The sequence below is a fragment of the Dendropsophus ebraccatus genome, chromosome 5, assembly GCF_027789765.1.
Source record: "Dendropsophus ebraccatus isolate aDenEbr1 chromosome 5, aDenEbr1.pat, whole genome shotgun sequence".
NCBI lineage: Eukaryota > Metazoa > Chordata > Amphibia > Anura > Hylidae > Dendropsophus > Dendropsophus ebraccatus.
The window spans coordinates 109,216,243-109,233,111 of record NC_091458.1 but is presented as its reverse complement, the minus strand read 5'-3'; the positions used below and the strand labels follow the sequence as shown (position 1 = coordinate 109,233,111).

Here is a 16,869-nt window from a genome sequence, read left to right as displayed (position 1 = left end):
ATAAAGGGTGTTGTTACAAAGTTCATTTTGTCCCACAAAAAAGCCCTTATGTGGCTCTGTAGAGGAAAAAATAAAAGTTGAAGATATTGTAAGTTGTTTCATTGCACATAAATGCTGTAAAATAGTAATTCCATCTACAGTATAATGGTAGCCATGTTTGACATTTAAAGTAAATTTTGTTTCAATTAAAATTTCCATTACAGTATGTATTAGCCTTAAGGTTTGTTCATTTGCAGTGTACATTGTAGGTATACTTTGGGATTTATCAGCATATACTTCTGTTTATTGCCTTGAAGGGATACCACTGTATTGGCAAATAGTGGCTTTTATCAGCCAGAGGCGCCCTTGTTGAAATTAACTTTATACCACTATTCATATGTTTTAATTAAAAAAAAAAGCATGTCAATGTACATATACACTTTCCCAGTGAGTATATTAAAAGTGCATTAGAAATATAGTGTGGACACATCCCTTACAATTACAAATTAAGTAATCAAAGCACAAAAATGTGAAACTGCCTTAAACGTGCAAATACAGGGCAAAAATATCAATAAACATTCATAGGCGACATCTAGATTGTATTGTTATATCTGATAAATTAGCATGGCTTAACCAGAGCAGATATTTTCATTGCTGTATAATAAAAACTAAATGCTTTATACTCCCATGATCCTTTGTAGTCATTATTTTAAAGCACTGCCTAAACCTGTAAAGTTTCCTTTTGAGCGCCTGCAAGTTGATTAGATCTATTTCAGCCTAGTCGTGGTAATAGGCTCCTCTCTGTGAAACTGCTTAGCCTCTGCTCCCCTGGCAGCTGGAGAAACTGGAATTAATCAGGTCTGCTGGGGACTTCTTCAGCTTCTCCGCAGGCCAGAGACTCTGGAATCATTTACTACAAAATCTTACTGTCAACTCATTGTCACTTGGGCTTTTGATTATGCCTTCTTCCTTCAGAGAAATGGAAATGGCTGACAGATTACCTTAATTTGAAATTTTACTAGTTACTTTTATGGGGCAAGCATTAAATCTTTTGTGATTTGTTACAACATACATAAATGAAGAGTTTAGGTTATACTATATATGTACTGTATGATACATTGAACAAAGCAAAGAAGGGTTTATTCTATGGAGGATCATATGTTCTAGTGGACAACAAATGAGAAATGGATAATATTCTATGGGTAGGGAAAGGAAACAGGTGAAATTATTGTTATTATTTTTTTGTACTTCAAAAGTTTAATTAAAAGTATACAAAGAAGCAAAGTTTTGGTGGCCTATTTCTTAGCCAGAAGTATTAGATGAAGAACAATTGTAAAAAAACAAAACAAAACAATGTATTTCATATTTTCTCCTTTTTACGTTAACCACAATGTTAATCCAATCAAATGTGAAATCCAAATCTTTAAGGATGAAACATTTAACGCTGAGATTTATTATTATTATTATTATTATTATTATTATTATTAGTAGTAGTAGTAGTAGTAGTAGTAGTAATAGTAGTAGTAGTAGTAGTAGTAGTATATGTTTAGTAGTTAGGGAGCATTATTACTAAACTACTATTTTATTACATTGTATTCACAAAAATGCTATGTCAAAAAGCAACAACTATACCAATGACCTCCAGAATTCCATTGTCTTAGCATATATGTGTATGTGTCAATTATAAAATAATCCAGATAATCTTTTCTTACTGGTGGTTTAGTTAATTCTAGTTCACAATCATTTTATTATTCTAATAAGGGGAATTTGCTTTCCATGCCCTGATTTTCTTCAAGAATAGGGCAGGTCTCACACACAGCAGTTTTTGGAAAATCACCACTGCGGTTTTTGGGCCAAAGCCAGAAGTGGATCCAGCAGAGAGGATACAATCTTTCTTTATACTTCCCATTCCTATAAAATCCATTTCTTGCTTTTCTTTACATGATAGCCCATTTGAACAACGCTGTAAAACATGGACCCAGCACATTAGAACAGAGGTGACTGGCATAATTCAAAATTAAGTAGAGATTTGATTAACTTAGGTGGCAGTGGTGACATTGGGCATAAGCTGGAAGTCACTGAGCTACCAATGCTGTATTTAAAAAAAAAAGGCTACATGACACTTTGTCATCTGAAGGTTAAAAAGGGTTGTCCAGGGAAAACTTTAACTTTGCTTACAGCCTCCCTCTGGCGTAATACAATAAACCAACCATACTTAACCCCCTCACCTGCCCCCCCCCACACACACACACACCCAAACACACACAACTTTCCACCTGCTGCCCTCACTGTACCACCTTCCGGACCTAGCTGTGTTGCAGATCTGACAGCCGCACCCCACTTAGCTTTGTGATTGGCTGAGAGGAGACCAAGGCGCTAGTGCAAACCAGCAGAACGTGAACACCACTAGGAAGAGAAGATGACAGAGCAGGATCAGTGGGAGAGGGGGATTAAAGCGACTGTACCCTTCAAACCGCTTGTACCGTGCCCTAGGCCTGTACTGTCTCTTTGTTCCTCCTCACCGTGCTCTGCATCATTAGAAATGCCCCTGGGTAGGATCTCCTAATCACTACTTATCTGAACACTGCACATGGGACTTAACGATCCAGCACATGTGAATTGTTCAGACAAGTGATGAATAGAAGAAATCCTGTCAGGGGGCATTCCTAATGATGAGGAGGGTGGGGAGGAGATACATAGAGGCAGTGCAATCTTAGGGCACACCAATTTGACACAGGGCTGCAAGTTTAAAAGTTGTTTTTAGGACAATAAGTGCATCACCTGACGAATGGACCGCAGGACAAATCTTAGATTAAATGCAGCTATCTGATGGTACAAGCGGTGTGGAGGGGTAGATTGTGGGTAACGAGACACTTTAAGCATGGTTAGTTTATTGTGTTATGCTAGGAGGAAGCTGTAAGCAAAGTTTACATTTTCCCTGCATAATCTGTTTATTTGTCATCCCTCTTACTCTATGTATGGTTCTCCACATTATCCACAAGCTTAGATGATGCCCATTCTATATACCTTTATAAAACTTGTCTATGTCTTCTTTATGCTCTAAAATTGCTTCATTTCATTGGTGGACACAGTCACCTAGTGTCTGTTAAGCCCCTCTCCCTGCCTCAGTCCAGTGCTGTTAGCCATGCTATCCCTGTGATGAGGCAGGGAGAGGCGGTTCAACTGACATTAAGCCCAGGACCTTATTGGCACTGTCCAACAATGGTTAAAGCACACAGGAAAATTGGCAGTATCACTTTAAGACTTCTATCAGAGACAATAATTAATAGTTACTGGCCATCTATAATTAATTATAGCTGGGCACTTCACTCCCAACCTGGCCACCCAATCCAATTCACTGCAGGAGATGGGCTCTATTATATACCTTTGGAGACTGCCTCCTGTAATAAGTCGGGTTGAGTTGCCAGTTAAGACTTGACATTGCCGTGCACTTTACTGACTATAACTAACAACTGGAAGGAGTCTCAGCCCTAAGACCCCAAACATGTTATAACTTCGAATTTAATAATTTAAATTTAATAACGAAAGGTTTGTATTTTTTTAAACATTTTAATAGTAATGCTATAGTACTAATATTGCTGAATATTATAATAATTCTCACACAATCATTCCCTATGGTAAATCAATATACATAAATTGATATAAATGCCCACATGAACAAAGTATTATCATAGTGCAATGTGTATGCCAATACTGAATTTATACATGCTTAGCTGCATCCACATTGTTTAGATTACATACTGCAAGTACTCTATTGTTAACAGGTTCCCTTTGACATTGACAAAAGCTACAATATATATATATATATATATATATATATATATATAAAAAAAAAACAAAGCAAACAAGCCTGACATTTTACTAGAGATAGAGTACACAGCACATGATGTATGAGGACATAAATTGTTTAAGATGGCATGGAAATGACAAGGTATAGGTTTTATGTGATTGGCTTGAGAAAAGATGAAGAAAACCTATTTTTATATCACATTTTTTTTTCTAACTAGAATATGTTGAATGTTTAAAGGTTGCAAAATCCTATTGTAAACTAGATTTAAGGATAAAGGAAAGAATGTAATGAAAGAAGTATAAGTAAATCTGCAATAAATTAATAGGCTGCTGTGTACAAATGGTTCATATTAAAGAAAAAACAGGCAACAAAGCAAAGTTCCTGTTTTGCCTCAAGTGTGTCCCATGCTACTAATAAATTTGGTAAATGCCTGAATCAAGTCCGGCCAAATGTACTAAGACATGACTTGGCACCATATGTAAGAAGGGCCAGTTTTAATGCGTGCATGTGATTATTAAGAAAGACAATGGTTGAACTTGATGGACATGTGTCTTTTTTCAACTGTATTATCTATGTAACTCTGTAACAATACAGTGTATATGATGAGATATAGAGGAATAAATCTTTAGATAGTATTGTTCACTGATTTTACATATTACAGATTCGCTTCATTAAAATATATTACTGTCCCTAGTCATGACATAGTAATGAAGTATCACCTATTCGCTATTATATAACATTAGGGAGTAGCTACATATACTCTATACAGAGAAATCATTATTGTGCAGCCGTGTGAACATTATTTTTCTATAAAATGTGCATTGCAGAATCTGTCTTTATATAGTAGTACAAACATGGTCAATGCTTCAGGTTGCTCATACCTTCTGTATGCAGTTGAAGGCAGAGTGTACTGTTACACTACTATTTCTAGTATGTTGACAACACCATAGGACCTTATAATATCATATGGTCCTGTTTGTGATACGGAAGCCTAGGTGACAGGATACTCTGTCTCCAAGTCAATAGACATAAGCAGTACACAGCATAAACCATAGCCTGTACACTTTAAGTTGAATGTATCACCTAGAGTTGTTTTTACTGATTAGCACCAGACACTGGGGGAGATTTATCAAAGGGTGTAAAATTTAGACTGGTGCAAACTGGCCACAGCAACCAATTACAGCTCAGCTTACAGCTCTGGTGAAAGGTAAGAGAAGCTGTTATTGGTTGATGTTGGCAGTTTGAACCAGTCTAAATTTTACACCCTTTGATAAATCTCACCCACAGTTCTTTTATTCTAATCAGTTTCTTGCCTGATTTTTAACAGCTTTAGCAGCATTTAGAAATGTGCTTTACAGTAAGTCCTGTGAAAATAGGCACAATTGATCCACCCAGACCTTACAATAACTGAAGCATTTTATAAGTATGACTTGCGCAGAGGTCATTCCACCAGAAGGGAGAGGATGAACTGTGAGCTTCAGCTGTTGTGTTATCTATATACTGGATTTTTTTTTTCATTGCACGTCTGTGATGATCAGTATGTACATTTAAACCATGTTCTCCCAGGGCCTCCAATTTGAAGATCCATTTTTTTTTCTTAAGGGTCAACTTTCTATTTTGCTCTCTTTTAGGGGATCACACACAGTTCACTACCATAAAGCGAAGGTCTCTTTCTGAGAGCCAAATCTCCGCAAAATGTTAAGATTACTTTTTAAATTGTTTTTTGGTTGGTTTATCCTGGCTATGTTGGTTTATCCTGGTTTTTAAATCCCATGTGATCTCACCAATATACATTTTTCCACAGGGACACCACAGTGCATAGACAACCCTGACTAAAATAAAGGTAAGATGTTGTTTAATTTTAAACACTTTGCCTGTTATTGGATGTTTAAACTCTGAGGCCTTTTCCATAAATTTACAATTAGCTAGACATCTTATCTAAGGCTGTTTGTAAGCCCTCTGGTTTGTCAATAATTCTCATTTGCGGCAAGAATTTAATCATCTTCGTGGGATTGCAGCTCTTATATCGCAACATATTGTTCCACTCTGTTTAGTATAAATATTTTAAAGATTAGCTCTTGAACTTGATTTGTCACAGTCACATCCAGATAGTTAATTTGTTTCCTATTGGATGTCATTGGGAATTTAATAGTTTCATCGATAATATTAAGATAAGTTACAAATTCCCTCAGACTGGAATAGTCTCCTGTCCACTCACCAAGAACACGTCATCTATGTAGCGCCACCACATCGGCACATGCCGGTAGTGGTGGGCCACATAGACGAACGTCTCCTCCAGTTAGGCCATGACAATCTTTGTGTACTTGGTGTATAATTCACACCCATTGCCATGCCTCTTTCTTGTAAGTAGATCTGATAATCAAATGTAAAATAATTGTGTGTAAAGTCTACTTCTAACAGATGCATGATGTATTCACGATCCTTGTGTGACAGGTGTCTTTGTCCCAAAATACAATTCACTGCATTAACCCCTTAAGGACAGAGCCTGAAATGGCCTTAATGACAGAGACAAATTTTATGAATATGACCTGTGACACTTTTGTCATTAATAACTTCGGGATGCTTTTACCTATCCGGCTGATTCTGAGATTGTTTTCTCGTGACATATTGTACTTTACATTTCTGGTAAATTGGAGTCGATACTCATAACAAATCTTTATGAAAAAATCCCAAATAATGTGAAAAAATGTGAAAAAATGCATTTTTCCAACTTTGAAACTTTTTTGCGTATACAGAAAGTGGTTATACCACATAAATTATATATTAAATAGCATTAGCAACATGTCTACTTTATGTTGGCGGCATTTATTAAACGATCTTTCATTTTTTTTAGACAATAGGGAGCTTAAAACATTAGCAGCAAATTTCCAAATTTTCAGTCAAATTTCAAAATCAGATATTTTTAGGGACCTGTTCAGGTTTAAAGTGTATTTGAGGGGCCTGTATGTAAGAAAGCCCCACAAAGCACCCCATTTCAGAAACTGCACCCCCCAAGCTCCGCAAAAGCATATCCAGAAAGTGTTTTAAACCCTTTAGGGGAGTCACAGAAATAAAAGCTAAGTGTGTAAGGAATTTGAAAATTTTAATTTTCTGTGGAGAGATTTTATTGTAATCCAATATTTTTCATAATTATAAACCTATTACCAGAGAAATGCACCCCAATAATTATTGTCCCGTTTCTGCAGTTTATAGAAATACCCCATATGTGACCCTATTGCGCTATTTGACGCAACCACAAGCCTCAGATATAAGGGAGCGCCTAGTGATTTTCAACGCCTCCGTTATATTTGGTCATTTTTGACTGTACCACTTCAGGTTGGCAGAGGCTCTGGGGTGCCAAAACCTAAAAAACACCCCTAAAGGGACACCATTTAGAAAACTACACCCCTCAAGGAATGTAACAAGGGGTGCGGTGAGCATCTGGACCCCATAGGTGCTTCACAGATTTTCCGAACAATATGGCGTGAAAATTTTTTTTTTAATTTTTTACACTAAAACCTTGTTCTAGCCTTCAATTTTTCATTTTCTTAAAGGGGTAAGAGGCAAAAAAAGACACAAAATGTGTAGCGCAGTTTCTCCCGAGTACGGAAATACCCCACATGTGGCGATAAAGTGCCAAGGGGGCGCAGGACGAGCCTCCAAAGGGAAGGAGCGCCAATTGGCTTTTGGAAGCTGAATTTCACTGAAAAGGATTTCAAGCGCCATGTCGCATTTACAGAGCCCTTGTGCTGCCAAGACACTGGAAACCCCCCACAAGTGACTCCATTCTGGAAACTACACCCCTCAAGGAATCTAACAAGGGGGGCAGTGAGCATATGGACCCCACTGCTGACGGGCACAAATGTGGAACAATGTGACGTAAAAGTAAAAAATTTCATTTTTTCACTTTCATGGCACAAATGTGCCCGTCATCAAGGGATCCATATCCTCACTGCACCCCTTGTTAGATTCCTTGAGGGGTGCAGTTTCCAGAATGGGGTCACTTGTGGGGGGTTTCCAGTGTTTTGGCAGCACGAGGGCTCTGTAAATGCGACATGGCTTTCATCATCCATTCTAGCCAAATTCAGCTTCCAAAAGCCAATTGGCGCTCCTTCCCTTCGGAGGCTTGCCCTGCGCCCACATGGCGCTTTATGTCCACATGTGGGGTATTTACGGACTCGGGGGAAATTGCTCTACACATTTTGTTTTTTTTTCCTCTTTTAACCCCTTGTGAAAATGATAAATTCAAGGCTAAACCAACATTATAGTGTAAAAAATGTAATATTTCATTTTCACGCCACATTGTTCCACATTTGTGCCCGTCACCAGTGGGGTCCATATGCTCACTACACCCCTTGTTACATTCCCTGAGGGGTGTAGTTTCCATAATGGGGTCACTTGTGGGGGGTTTCAACTGTCTTGGCAACACAGGGGCCTTTTGAATGCAACATGGCCCCTCGAAATCCATTCCATCCAAATCCAGCCTTCAAAAACCAAATGGCGCTCCGTCCCTTCGGAGGCTTACCCTGCACCCGAATGGCGCTTTATGTACACATGTGGGGTATTTCCGTACTCAGGGGAAATTGCGCTACACATTAAATGTTTTTTTTATCTTTTAACCCCTTGTGAAAATGAAAAAATCATGACAAGATTAATGATTTAGAGTAAAAATTTTACAAAAATTACACTAAATGTTGGTCTAGCCTTGATTTTTTTCCATTTCCACAAGGGGTTAAAAAAGAAAATGAACACAAAACGTGTAGGGTAGTTTCCCCTGAGTACGAAAATACCCCACATGTGGACATAATGTGCCATATGGGCACAGGGCAAGTCACCAAAGGGACAGAGCGCCATTTAGAGGCTGGAATGGAGGATAGAGGCCATGTCGCAATTACAAAGCTCCTGTGCTGCCAGCACAGTAGAAACCCCCAACAAGTGACCCCATTCTGGGAACTACACCCCATAAGGAATCTAACAAGGGGTGCAGTGAGGATATGGACCCCACTGGTGACGGGCACTTACGTAGAACATGTGCCGAGAAAATAAAAAATACAATTTTTTTCAAATGTGGCCGTCATCAGGGGGCCATATCCCCGCTGCCCCACTTGTTAGATTCCTTATGGGGTGTAGTTTCCAGAATGGGGTCACTTGTGGGGGGTTTCTACTGTCCTGGCCGCACAGAGGCTTTGTAATTGTATCATGGCATCCTCTAATGGGAATGGTGGCCATACCTACTTAGCTGGGGAAAAGGGACAATTCTAATTTATTTGGGGGTATTAGGGCAACTATTAGTTTATAAGGTTGAAAATGACAGGTGTCCATCAAATTCAACCTGTGTTGATCCAGAGGAAGGCAAAAAACCCTCGTGAGGCAGACGACAGTAGCCTCATCACAGGGGAAAAATTCCTTCCCGACTCCATAATGGCGATCAGAATAATCCCTGGATCAACGTGACCCCTGAAATAGGAATAAGGGACAGAATTTAGATAATGTAGAACCCCAGTGACGTGTGGTGCGCCTTGGAGCGATCCAGTATGCAGAGGCCGGGGTGATCAGGACAGGTGTCACACTGGTAAATGGTGTCCTTCCTGATCCCCCTGTTACGCCACACTCTGCACTTCTTCTGGGGTCTCCCGTTCTCCGGTGTGGGGGACGTCACCTGGAAAATGTTGTCCTGGTGCGATCCGGGGTCCTTCATATCCAGAAGCGCTGGGTCCGCTCCATGGCTGCTAAATATTAGGGCTCTATTACTGCTTCTGATATGTTCGGATCATGCCGCAAGCTACAGTAGCTCGGGCAGCGAGGGACCGGAAGCGGGGGTGCTGGTATAAAGGTTATCCCCGTACCGGTGGTGACCTTTATCCAGCAGTGGGAAGATCCGTTCCCGGACGATCTCCCCACTTGTTCCGCGGATGGGGGGGGAGGGGGCATCTGGGGGCTGCATTCGGGTGTCCCTTCCTACATACACTCTAAGGGTACGTGCACACTGCGGAATCGCGACAGATAACCCTTCGTGCATTCCGCAGCTGGCACCCACCGGCGGACTGATGCAGGCGCACGTCTCCGTCCGTGTCATAGACTCCATTCTATGCACGGGCGGATTCCGCTCTCCGTCCAACGTGTTCATTCTTTGGACGGACGATGGAATCCGCCCATGCATAACATGGAGTCTATGACACGGGTGGAGACACACGCCTGCATCAGTACGCCGGCGGGTGCCAGGTGCGGAATGCACAAAGGGTTATCCTTTGCCATTCCGCAGTGTGCACGTACCCTAAATCTGTAAGTGTACCCTGAGGTACGCTCACACAGTTTGTAGAATTTCACACCATACCGCCATCTCTTATTGGGACGGTACTGGCGGAAAAGACGTGTCTGGGGGGCAGCGTACGCTACGCTATCCCCAGACACGTCACTGGATGATGAGGATGAATGGAGGAAAGAAGGATCCCCCCATTCATCCTTACTGGCTGTTTCGGTGTCGGAGGCAATAATGTATGCGTCCGACACCGAAAACACCCTAGGGGCCATCTTTATACGGGGACTAGTATATGGGGTATGTAGTGGTGTAGTGTCAAACTTTATTCAATGTAGTGTGGTGTAATGTAGTGTTTTTTTACAGTAAGTATAAAAAAAAAACTACGCCAACAAAGGAGTTGCTGATAAATGCCGCACTTATGTGCGGCACTTATAAGCAGACCGTGGCAGTAGAATATAGAAAAAAAACACCCTACGCCAAAAAGGAGGAGTTGCTGATTAGCAGCGCACTTTCGTGCGATGCTGATCAACACTCAGCGGCGATAGGGTGTGGAAAATAGAAAAAAAAAAATTTGAAAAAAAAATAAAAAACTTTTTCTATATTCTGAACATCCCTGTAGCTGCTGATAAGTGTATTACACATATCAGCCGCTAGAGGGCAGCAGAGCGCAAAATACGGAAGAAGCCGACGCTGGAGCCGAAAATAGCCGAGAGAAGCCGAACGTGACGTCACGGAGGAAGCCGAAGACCCGAACGAAGACGAGGACGCCGCGAACCCGGAAGACGCCGATCAGGAGCCCGGGACAGGTGAGTAATGTACAAATACCTGCTCTGGACCCCTCGGCTACCTAGCTGAGGGGTCCAGGGCAGGTATTTACTATATTGTGGGACTCTGATCGCCGTGCCACCGGCCCGATCGCCGGTGGCATTTACAGTAATGGCGGTCGGTGCTGTCCTCGGACAGCACCGACCGCCATTTTTTTCCGGGTCATCGGGTCACCGATGACCCGGAAAGGTTCCGATCGCCGCTATTGGCTGATCTGAATTGATCAGCCTATAGCGGCGATCGTAAGCACGGGGGGTGTTAACCACCCCCCGTGCAGTGAAGCTAAGATGGCCTGCTATGATTTATAGCAGGCCATCTTCCCCGACCGCTGTGTGTGAACACACAGCGATCGGGAAACATCGGGCGTACCTATACGCCCGTTTGCGTTAAAGCCCAGGCAACGGGGGCGTATGGGTACGCCCGATGTCGTTAAGGGGTTAATTCCCAGTTATTGTCCAGTCAACGTGTATAAACTTACAATGTTAAGTGTCAACAGGATCACTTGTTCTTGGATTGTTCATTCTCTTATCCCTCTTAGGAACAGTGTAGAGTCCCTAAGATATGATCTAGCATTAGTTGCAATATGTCTAAGGACTTTATCAAGGAAGGTTGAGACATGTCTCATAACAGAGTCTCTTCTCAATACTATTGAGTGACCTGGTGGACACTTAGAAAGTAAAGTAGTAGCATTCTAGGATATTTGACCACTAAATATTCAGTAAGCTACATGTCTATTATATGATGTTGCAATCCCTCCTGTACAATATTTATTATCAGCTACATGATTCAAAACTTGGGATCATATGTCAACAGAATATACACATTAGTGTCACATAGTTGTCTATACGCCTTCTTCAAATATAGCTTGTCCATGACCACAATACGATCCTCCCTTGTCAGCATTTTTAATGACTAAATTGTGGTCATGGACAAGGGCATTCAATACTGTCAGATCAGCAGACTTTAAATTGGGATGCACCACCTCACCCTCTCCCACCAGTGTTTGTAAAATTCTCTGGTCATTTAGCAACTGGCTTAATGTTTCTACTGCAGAAAAGATGGTGGGGGTGTAAAGGCACTGTCAGCCTTAATGTTTAAATTGTTACAGTCAAAGGTTTTTTTAAGCAATATCAGCTGAACTGACCTAAATCTTACTCAAACCAACTGGGATGGCTAGGGCAGAAATTAAAACCTCTGGCCAACAATTGTAATTGTGATTTAGATACTGATACATACCCGGTCACATAATACTGTTTACAATGCGGCCATATGCTTAACGTACTAATGTTGCCCTACGCAGAATGTGCCCACAGTATATCCAGAATGGTCAAGATATCTGTTAAGCTGTAATGTTAGCCAGGCCTAGATTGTGGATCGGTGGGTCGGAGTGGAGATGATACACTTACTGGACTGTATTATGTTGCAGGCTATATGCCATTCAGGCCGAGATTCTGGACCACATACACATTGGAGATGTCTTTCGCTTCTATGCTAAATGACTCTTCTATGCTAAATGACTCCTTGCTTCATTGACTACTGTATAGTGAGTGAACTTCTTTATGCTCCATGTATGTTGTAATAATTTTTTCAAGGCACTTAAGCACTGATACATATATGTACACTTATTAAGCATGATGGACACTTTTCACGCACACGCCCTGAGGGTTCCGATCGTTCTGACTGCCTGGGGTCCCTTACCTTTCTCCAGGCAGTCAGATAGGTGATAGGTGATTGTATAGAGTCTGCAGAGATCACAAATGATACTGATCAATGCTATGCTATAGCATAGCAATGATCAGTGTATTAAATGTAATGTAAAAATGATAAATTCTCCTAAGCGGACATAAAAAGTGTAAAAAAAAAAATTAAAAGTAAAAAAAAAAGCTATAGTCCCTACCCCAATAAAAGTTTAAAATCACCCCCCCCCTTCCCCATTTTATAAATAAAACACATAAAAATAAATACATAAACATATTATATACCGTAGCGTGCGTAATTGTCCGATCTATTAAAATAAACCTTTATTATTCCCATAGCCCGGTAGCTGGAAAACTAAAAGAGTTATAGCTCTTAGACGGTAAGGAGGGAAAAACAAAAACGCTAAATTGAAAATTGTTGCCGTCCTTAACCCCTTAAAGACAGAGCCAATTTTAAATTTTTGCACTTCCGTTTTTTTCCTCCTTGTGCTTAAAAGGCTAGAGCACTTGCATTTTTTCACCTGGAACCCCACATGAGCCCTTATTTTTTGCACCAGTAATTGTACTTTGCAATGACAGGCTGAATTTTTTCATAAAGTACACTGCAAAACCAGAGAAAAAAAAATTACGCATTTTGTTTATTTGAGCGGTATTTGCTTTTATGCCGTTCACCCTGGAGTAAAACCGACTTGTATTTGTTCCTCACGTTGTTACGATTACAACGATATGTAACATGTATAACTTTTCTTTTATCTGATGGCTTGTAAAAAATTCAAACCATTGTTCACATAAATATGTTCCTTAAAGTCGCTCCATTCCCAGGCTAATAGCGCTTTTATCCTTTGGTCTATGGGGCTGTGTAAGGTGTCATTTTTTGCGTCATGATGTTTACTTTCTATCGTTACCTTGATTGCGCATATGCGACTTTTGATAGCTTTAATTACCATTTTTCTGGATTTGATGCGACCAAAAATGCGCAATTTTCCACTTTGGGATTTTTTTTGCGCTTACGCCGTTTACCATGCGAGATCATGAATTTGATTAGTTAACAGTTTGAGCGATTATGCACGCGTTGATAAATAACATGTTTATTTATTTATTTTTATTTATGACATGGGAAAAGGGGGGTGATTGAAACTTTTATTAGGGGAGTTTTTTTTTTATCAATAATAACACTTTATTTTTATTTTTTTACACATATACTAGAAGCCCCCCTGGGGGATTTCTAGTATATGCACACTGATCTCTCATTGAGATCTATGCTGTATAGTTATACAGCATAGATCAATGAGATAGGCACTGGATTGCTTTTGGCTACTGCAGCCGAAAGCAATCGATTGCTGAGCCGGGATCAGCACCATTACGGTTCTGACCCCAGCCAGTAAAGGATGTGTGGATTGCTCCTATGGGACAATGCCCCAGGGGGGCGATCTACCGCACTAGACCACCAGGTATGAGAGACAGCAAGCAATCAGATGCAGCTGTCAACTTTGACAGCTGCATCTGATTACTTGATTAGCAGGCACGGTGATCGGACTGTGCCCGCTAATAGCCGCGGTCCTGGGCTACATGCCGAACCCGGGACCGCGGCGGTTCAGAGTGGGGGCCCCCCTCTGAAGTCCCTGAGGCAACCACAGAGTTTAAATATACGACCTGTGTCGTTAAGGGGTTAAGGCCATATTGGACTCTGTCCTTAAAGGGTTGAGGATTAAACAATGTGATTTTCTAGATTTTTTTTATAAACATGGTCTTTCACAGTTGAAGTCGACCTATGATAAAAAATTACAAACTCAATAATCTTTGCAGGTAAAAAAACTTGGCAAAATCTGCAGTGTATAAAATACTTCCCCCACTGAATGTGTGTGTGTGTGTGTGTGTGTATAATATATATATATATATATATATATATATATATATCTTGACTCCTTCACGAGTGGCTGAGTGGACCTGAGACGTCACGTCTCGGGCCCTGCATCAGACACCCGGAAGCGGCCGGGAACCGGGCACCGGAGCGCCGCGATGCAGCCACCTCCTCCCCGGCCAGATCTAAAAATAGCCCCCACGCTCGATAACCCCTTTAAGAGTTCACAGTTTTTATAAATTGTGACTTGGTTTAAGAGCATTGCTTTGGTTTAAGAGCTCCTGGATGGCAGCGCGAGTGGAGGAGGGGCATGGTCTGCATAGCAGAGCCTACAGCCCTGTACTCTGACCCAGGAAGTCTCCCTCACCTTCCAAATCATAGCAGATCCACTTCAGGCTGGGGCTTGCATCAGGGGACAGGACTGTGGAGCTAATCTCTTCATAGCTGTAACCCCTCTCTCCTCAGACAGAGAGTGCTGAATGCATGTGTGCACATCTGTCCAGCTCATTACTTCATGCTCCCTGCAGTCTCTATCAGCCCTTGTGATTCCCATCCCATCTCCATTACTGTTCAGTAACTTATAATATCACATATTCTGCTGTTTCTGAATGTTTGTTTCATTAGTGTTACATGTTATTCAGAATAATAAATCATTATTTTTGGGGTGTGGAACCAATTGTCTGCATTTCTATGATTCTTATGGGAAAATTTGCTTCTGTTCAAGAGTGGATTACAAGCACAGTCCTGAAAACGGATTATGCTTGTAATCCAAGGCACCACTATATCTATCTATCTATCTATCTATCTATCTATATATATATATATATATTTTTTATATATATATATATATATATATATATATATATATATATATATATATATATACTGTGTGTATATATATAGTATATTGCTTTATAATAAAAGGGATTTTCTATTAACTGTGAAATGTCCAATAATATAATATTCTGATAAAAAGCCTAATCTCAGTGTTTCAACGTACAGTAAAATCCATACATTAATAAATGTTGATCATAATAAAGTGTATGGCTGAGTAGTTCTTTCTATGTGTTGATCCTTGAAACTAAGACAGATAAAGACCGGAGCCCTATAAACCTGAAAGCTGCCTCTAACATCAGTTTTTTATAAAAATACAATACAAATATTTTATTTTGTAGCAAACACAGTAAATCTTGGTTCAGGAGTCGACTTGTGAATGTACTAAATTTGTGTAGACACAGTATGATATATTTGGGATCTATTATCCTATTAGACAAATTATTTAGTCGTAAGAGATTGGCATTGTTTCCTATCTGTTGAAATTCTCAGAATGCCTGCCAGCAATGGTTTGCAGCTAGCTATTCGTCAGCTGGAAAAAGGGCAAGGTGCCCAACATTCTCAGGAGGACTCACCTACAGAACACTGTTCATTAGCTATCCCATAAAACAAATATCTTAGCCTAAATGGCTACACCTAGTTTTGCACATGTATCTGTGCCAAAAAGCTCCCTTTCTCAATTTCACCTTCAGCTCCCTCTTGATCACAGAACAAATACAAAGACTTTGCCGCTAGGGTAACTTGGCATTGTCCCATTAAACAATAAGGAACACAGTTGGCAAAATCAGGCCAACTACACAGACAGTAACTAATTGAGTTATATGAGGGAATCTGGAAATCACCCAATTGATTATACATTTTTTTCCTAGTCAAAGGCACTTGCTCTTTTGGTCTAAAAATAAAATGTTTGATGGTTAGAAGCGGAAGAATTACTGAACACATTAGATTTTAATTGTACATCAAAATCATTGATCTCAATTATAGGTCAAGGAGGATTCAGCAGACTGCTTCCAAGAAGTTAGCTTGCAGCAAACTTAGAAATCATAATCATCTTTTCAATATAGTACATAAAGATTTAGAATAGCACATGGCAACATGGTAGCCTTGTGGTTTTCTCTAAAACAGTAGTTTGGGGGTTCTTTTCATCTGAATATATACAGCATCTGCATAGACTTTGTATGTTCTTGCCATGTTCATTTGAATCCCTATGTGTCCGCTACTTTAGGTTAGATTGCTTCCTACGAAATTGTCCCTAACTTTGTGGGATCAGTTTTCTCTAACACATCACACACCTGTCCCAAGGGCAATCTGTAGCTGCAGACCTGTAGGAACAGACAGCATCTGTAGCTGTCCACAATGCATGGACCCACTCATGAAAGAATGATGATCCATTCAACAATTTGAATTTTTATTCACAGAAACATGGCCCTTTAACATGCATGGATATGTGAACGGGGTGTTTAAAACATATGGGTCCGCAGTCTGTCCGTAATTGCAGGTCCTAAAATGCATGAGATTTTAGGCCTATTACATGGCCCGATAATTGTTTAGCAAGGGCTGCAAAGACATCGTGGGAATGTGGAAAGGTAATTAACAAGTATTA

The 16,869-nt window shown here is 40.4% G+C and overlaps 1 long non-coding RNA gene across 1 annotated transcript in view; it reads left to right on the top strand.

The window, feature by feature from the left end:
- The first annotated feature begins 3,187 nt into the window (after nt 1-3,187).
- The window catches only part of LOC138793738 (uncharacterized), a 78,461-nt gene continuing 64,779 nt past the window's right edge, over nt 3,188-16,869 (top strand). Inside the window, exons 1-2 of the long non-coding RNA XR_011363329.1 lie at nt 3,188-3,528; nt 5,595-5,633. This is a non-coding gene — a long non-coding RNA (uncharacterized lncRNA). The remainder of the gene's footprint in view (nt 3,529-5,594; nt 5,634-16,869) is intronic.